Genomic DNA, 6478 nt, shown 5'->3' on the forward strand with positions numbered 1-6478 from the left:
CTCTACCCCCTGTAGCAATAGAAGGGCTGGACAGTTAATCCTACTGCTGCCTTGGATTTGTCTCCTAGAATCCCCTGTGCATCATATACTCATCTCTCCCAGCTCCTGAAACCCCACCTCCATAAAGTCAGCCCAGCCCTGACACCACCCACATCACCACCACACTCACCATCCCCCTCCATCCCGTTGCCTCTACAGAAATTTCTGTCAAGTTTCCTCTCCTCACACACACTGTCCTACAAATACGTCTACCCATTGGCTTCTCTGCAGTGTTACGACTGAATCATATTGGTCGTTGTCCTCTCAACTTCTGCTGTAAGCCCTGGAGGCCAAGGCCAGGCCCGTCAGCATTGTTGTTGGCTCACGACGCACCGCCTGGAATGGGTCTGGGCCTGCAGCAGGTGCCTGTTAGAAATGGTGACCTGGGCAGTAGCATCAGAATGTCACTGGCCTTGCTTGGACTCTTTTGTAGTCTGTTCCCTCCTGACCAAGCAGGTTACTTTTACCACTGGCCCCTGTAAGGTGGGCACTATTATTAGAATCACTCTTTAAATGAGGAAAATAGCGGGGGGGGGGGAGCGTCCAAGAGGCAGGACCCTTATCTTTGGGCTCTGGGCCACCTCTTCTTTTCCATATGAGATTGCTGAAAGCTGGGCTAGCCCTCTCCTGGCATAACCGCCCCCTCCCTGCATCACCAGCACGCACTAGATCTCCCAGCACCTCAATGAGGCAGTTGAATTGGGGTTGGGGACAGGAACAAACCTCTGCACTGAGGTGGCCATGTAACCTCAGACAAGTCACCACTTCCAGAGTTAACATTACTTGCTCTGCCTCAGAGCATTATTCCACAGGATTCAATTACGTCCTCATATGGAAGGCCATCCAGAAGCATTCTAAGGCAGCATGCTCGTCGGGACCAGGGGCTCTGGAATCTGACGGATCTGAATTTGGATCCGGTTCTCCCTCAGTTCCATAACCTCACTGAGCCTCAGCGTCCTCACCTGTCAAATGCAGCTGACCCCTGATACAACCTTGCAGGCTCTCATGAGAGGTGAGGGTGAAATGAGTCATGTGTGTAAAGCTCTCAGTACAATTCTTGGCTCAGAGAGAATGCTCTATAAACAGGACCATTATTCTGATGGTGACACTCCAGGCCAGCACCCCCCACAGACACAGACACACTGGTCAAGTACAGGGGCATTGCCATCTCAACGGATTCATTTTCCCAGAGCAACAAGTTCCTGTGGAACCAGAACAGAACAGGGCAGAAGGATGTCATGAACGTGGAGCCACTCAGTGGCCGAGGGTGATGGGAGGGGCACCTCCCTCAGCTCCCTCCATCCTCTGAGATGGATAATTGAGGCTTCCCTGTCTTGGGCTCCAACTCCCTCTTTCCAATCAGATGATCCTACTAATATTGCTTCTATATTGAAAGTCTATAACCAACTTCTAATAAAAACTGGAAATAAAAGCAAAAGACAGTTTTAAAGTTTTCAACAAGAATGTATTGGTTTTTCATTTTTTTTTTTCAATGAAAAGAACAGTCTGTATGACACAACACCCACCTTGTGGGACCTCCAGGGTGGGAGGGGCAAAGGACTTCTCGGATGCCCCACCTGCACCAGCAGGCCCACTGCCCATCATGGCACTGTTTGTTCCATTCACAACGCCTGCCTTCCTGTGTACCTGCCATGCATGTTCTTCTTTCTTATCCATCTGACACACCAGACCACAGGGGAGGGGCTGTGTTGTTCTGCTCTGGGGCAGGCACTCCGTACAGGGAAGTAATGGAGGAAGTCCATCTAAGCATCGAGCTGGAGAGACATAGAAACCTGAAAGGATGTCAAAACAAGGAAGCGGTGCCAGCTGCCAAGTAGATGAGAGGCTGGGAGTAGGGCAATTGGGGAATGCCTCGGGGAGGACCTGAAGCCTGACAACAGTTGTGTATAAGGAGGAAGAGTCATGCCATCCTTCCTCGTGGTCCTCCTGGCGTCCGGCACAGGGCCTGGCAGACAGGACACATTCAGTAAATATGTGTGACTGAAAGAACAAGTGTGCAGAGAAGCTGACACGAGAGTAAAGGGAAAGAGGTGGGAATGCCCTGAGATGTTTGGAGGATGACAACTCAGGGGCAAGGCTGGGCAGCAGAGGACAAAAAGGCCAGGGGGACGTGGGGAAGCTGAATGTGAGTGTAGGGAGTATGGGCTTCCTTTTTTAAGCACTAACGGGCAAGCAGGTGTGACATTCTCACCGAGGCTCCTAATGAGTGTTGTAGTCAAGATCAGCAGAAAGCAATCCCTCCCTGGCCCACTGACAACTTGGAGAGGAAAGGGAGTGATTGATCCCGAGTTGACGACACCAGGAGGCAGGTGGGTCTCTGGGAGGGGAAAGGGCTAACACTGAGGACTGCTCAAAGAGAAGAAAGAAGGGGGGGAAGCATTGGGAAAGAAGGGAAGTGCCTGTAGTCCTAGGGACCTTCCTTGTGGGTGGCAGATAGGACACATTCCAAAGGAACACTGTGATTTGGAAGAAAGGACTCAAGGACTTGTAAAAGCTTCAGAGCAATTGAAACACCAACTTTATGGAGAACGTCCCCTGACCTCTTCCTTCCCCTCTTCAGCTCTGAAAACTCCGGTATTTAAGTAAGAACAACATCAGGGAATCTTTGTCCTCAGTTCCTGGCACGGAGGACAACCCTTAGAATGTCCTGAGTGATAGAAGTGCTTCAGTTATTAAGAGACCCTTTTCAATCTGAGTTGATGGTGATGAGGTGATTCTTGGTGGACCCCTAGATAACTTCAGGATGGGGCCTGGTTGCCAGAGGAACCAACCTCAAGATGGGAGGGTTGGCCCTAGCTGGTTTGGCTCGGTGGAAAGAGCGTTGGCCTGCAGACTGAAGGGTCCCAGCTTCGATTCCGGTCAAGGGCACATGCCCGGGTTGCAGGCTCGATCCCCAGTGGGGGTTGTGCAGGAGGCAGCCAATCAATGATTCTCTCTCATCATTGATGTTTCTATATCTCTCTCACTCTTCCTTCCTCTCTGAAATCAATAAAAATATATTTTTTAAAAAAAGGTGGGAGGGTTGGAACTTTCATTCCCACCCCCACCTCTGGAAAGGGGAGAGAGGCTGGAGATTGAATTCAACCACCCATGGCCAGTGATTTCATTAACCATGCCTGCATCACGACACCTCAATAAAATATCCCTAAATGCTGGGGCTTGAAGAGCTTCCAGGTTGAACACATTGAAATGTTGGGAGTCTGGCCCTAACCGGTTTAGCTCAGTGGATGGAGGTTCGATTCCGGTCAAGGGCATGTACCTTGGTTGCGGGCACATCCCCAGTACGGGGTGTGCAGGAGGCAGCTGATCAATGTTTCTTTCTCATTGATGTTTCTAACTCTCTATCCCTCTCCTTTCCTCTCTGTAAAAAAAATCAATAAAGCCGAAACCGGTTTGGCTCAGTGGATAGAGCGTCGGCCTGCGGACTGAAGGGTCCCGGGTTCGATTCCAGTCAGGGGCATGTACCTTGGCTGCGGGCACATCCCCAGTGGGGGGTGTGCAGGAGGCAGCTGATCAATGTTTCTCTCTCATCGACATTTCTAGCTTTCTATCCCTCTCCCTTCCTCTCTGTAAAAAATATCAATAAAATATATTTTAACAAAAAAAAAAATCAATAAAATATATTTTTAAAAATTTAAAAAAAAATAGAAATGTTGGGAGTCTGGTCACCTGGAGAAGGCACAAAGCTCTGTGCCAACCCATCACCACCACCACCACCGTGTTTCTCTTCCACTTGGCTACTCCTGAGTTGTATCCTTTACAATAAACCAACAAGAGTAAGTTAAGTAACTTCCTGAGTTCTCTAAGTCATTCTAGAGAATTATAGAACTTGAGGAGGAGTTATGGGAATCCCAAATTTATGGTTTGCAGAGCATAAGTGTGGGTAGCCTGGGGATCAGGCATCTGAAGTGGGACCATCTGGTGGGACTGACCCCTGAACCTGTGGCGGCTGCACTAACTCTGGTGTCCGAACTGAACTGAATTGTTGGATACCCAGTCAGTTCCAGAGAATTGGTGTCAGAAAATAATTACACAGGATCCTAAAGCTTTGGCTTTCAATAAATATATTATATTTAGTTTTAAATAAACATGTTGCATTAAGCAAGACCAATGCTAAGCCAAATCTCTCTTCAGATTCCTCCTTCCCTATGACTGTGTTCACCTTTTCGTTGGCAGCCAAAGCCCCCATCACCCAAAACTCAGAAGGTGGATTGGTTTAATGCTTTGCCTCTCCCGGTAGCATTGAAACATAAAAGAGTGTCTTTGGGGAGGAATTAATCTTTCCTGGTGATATTACAGGTACCAAATCCTGGTGGGGAAAATACTACTGGGTGAGGATGGTCCCAACATCCCTCATTTGCAATATTAAGTGGCCACCTCCTCTGTGTGCATGTTAGGAGGGCCCGACAAAGTATGCAAAGTATGTCATTTAAAAGACATCTATCGGAAGCCTGCCCGCTAAACACAAGGTGCACATGTGATGTTTCATCAATCCTCACAACAGTCAGCAAGGGTAGGCAAGTTTTACAGAGGCGGAAACTGAAGCTTGGAGAAGACAGTACACAAGGATCAAGGTCATATGAGCTAAAGGGGCAGCGGGAGGGTTCCTGGAAGAGAATACAGTCACCTCCCTCAAGAACAGCATTGTCTGTCTAGTAACAGGGATCAGTATGGAAACAAATTGCAATAGTTCACAGGTGGAACATGGTGATCTCTGAGGCAGACAAGGGAGGGAGAAATTAATCCCCAAGAGCAAGAAGGACTTTGTGGGAAAGGAGGCTTTTGACCAGGGCCTTGGATGAAGAGCAGGGTGTCCAAGGACAGAGACGAATAGATACTTTGAGTGCAGGGCACAACCCGAGAGCCCAGAATAGGTGTCTTTCTCATAGAAGTGCTATATCAAGTGCTGTGGTTTGGGTTCTCATCCCTCACCCCTCCAATTCTGTTTTTATCTGTTTGCCTGATTAATACCAACAACATACATTTGTGTAGAGTTTACCTTGAACACTTCAGAGCATGATTTTATTAGCTTCTCTAAACAGTCCTGAAAGGTAGTGAGGGTGGGTATTGTTAGCATTTTACAGAGATTATATGAATGACTGACACAAGGAGATTATTAATAAATTCTGAATGAATGGATAAATGAATGAATGAATGAATAACTTACCCAAGGTCATCAACCCTAAATGGGAAAATCAGGACCAAATCTTGCTCTGCTGTTGAGGGGGATTAGAGGGGGCAACCTGGGGACGGGGGGGTGAGGCTAGCAATCTGAATCTGTGCCAGTAACCAGTATCCTAATGCACATTCTTGTTAGCCTATAATTAAGTCACTGCCCCATCCTTAGGCAATAATCTGTTTTCCTAAATATTCCCAGTTTACAAGGGCCATAAACCAAGAATTTTTTTTAAATATATTTTATTGATTTTTTACAGAGAGGAAGGGAGAAGAATAGAGAGTTAGAAACATTGATGAGAGAGAAACATCAACCAGCTGCCTCCTGCACACCTCCTACTGGGGATGTGCCCGCAACCAAGGTACATGCCCTTAACCAGAATCGAACCTGGGACCCTTCAGTCTGCAGGCCGACACTCTATCCACTGAGCCAATCCAGTTAGGGCCATAAACCAAGAATTTAACAGCTTAGCCAGAGGGGAGGTCACTGGCATCACCCAGGCCAGGCCCTTGTGTGTAATCTCACTTCCCCCATCCCAACCCACAGAGGGAATGCAAAGCCCACGAAAAGTCCAGAAGCCTGATCTATATTTGGGGAGACAAAGAAACCAATGGGGTAAATGGGAGAGACCCTCCATATTCGGTACTCAGGTTTTGGAAACCGTACTAGTACATCTGCAAATAAAGGGTTTTTCCTGACTGAATCTTCTGAGTACTCGTTGTGTGTTTTCTGGTCGCCTGGTAAATTCTACAACACTGTCACCAATTCCAGACTCTTCTCACTACTGTACCTATAGATCTGGGAGACTTAGCAACTACTGTACCTATATACCTGGGGGACATTGATCATGTATGTTGGGGGAGGGGGATTGGACTTATTATTGTGTTTTTTAATGTGATGATCATTTGAAAAAGGCTCTGGGTATAAGAACAATACAAGCATTCGTCAAAGGACTTCAATAGCCTGACAGCGGCAACAATACCTCAAATTAAAGAAGCAAAGTATTTCATGTGACTCCTCTGAGGAGTCAGTGCAAAGGCACCAGGCTTTGGGGAACAGGACGGGGCTCCCTAGAAGAAAGACAAAGCAGAGATTTACAGAATCGGTGTGGAGCCAGCTGGCTGGGAGGGCCCCACCAGACGGGCAAGCAAGCCCCTGGGACAGCAGAACCTCAACCAACTTCCAAAGACCTCCCTCCTCTTGAGTAATTGTCATTTACTGGCGACCATGATTAACCATCAG

The sequence above is a fragment of the Plecotus auritus genome (assembly GCF_963455305.1).
Source record: "Plecotus auritus genome assembly, chromosome: 8".
In the NCBI taxonomy this organism is placed as follows: domain Eukaryota; kingdom Metazoa; phylum Chordata; class Mammalia; order Chiroptera; family Vespertilionidae; genus Plecotus; species Plecotus auritus.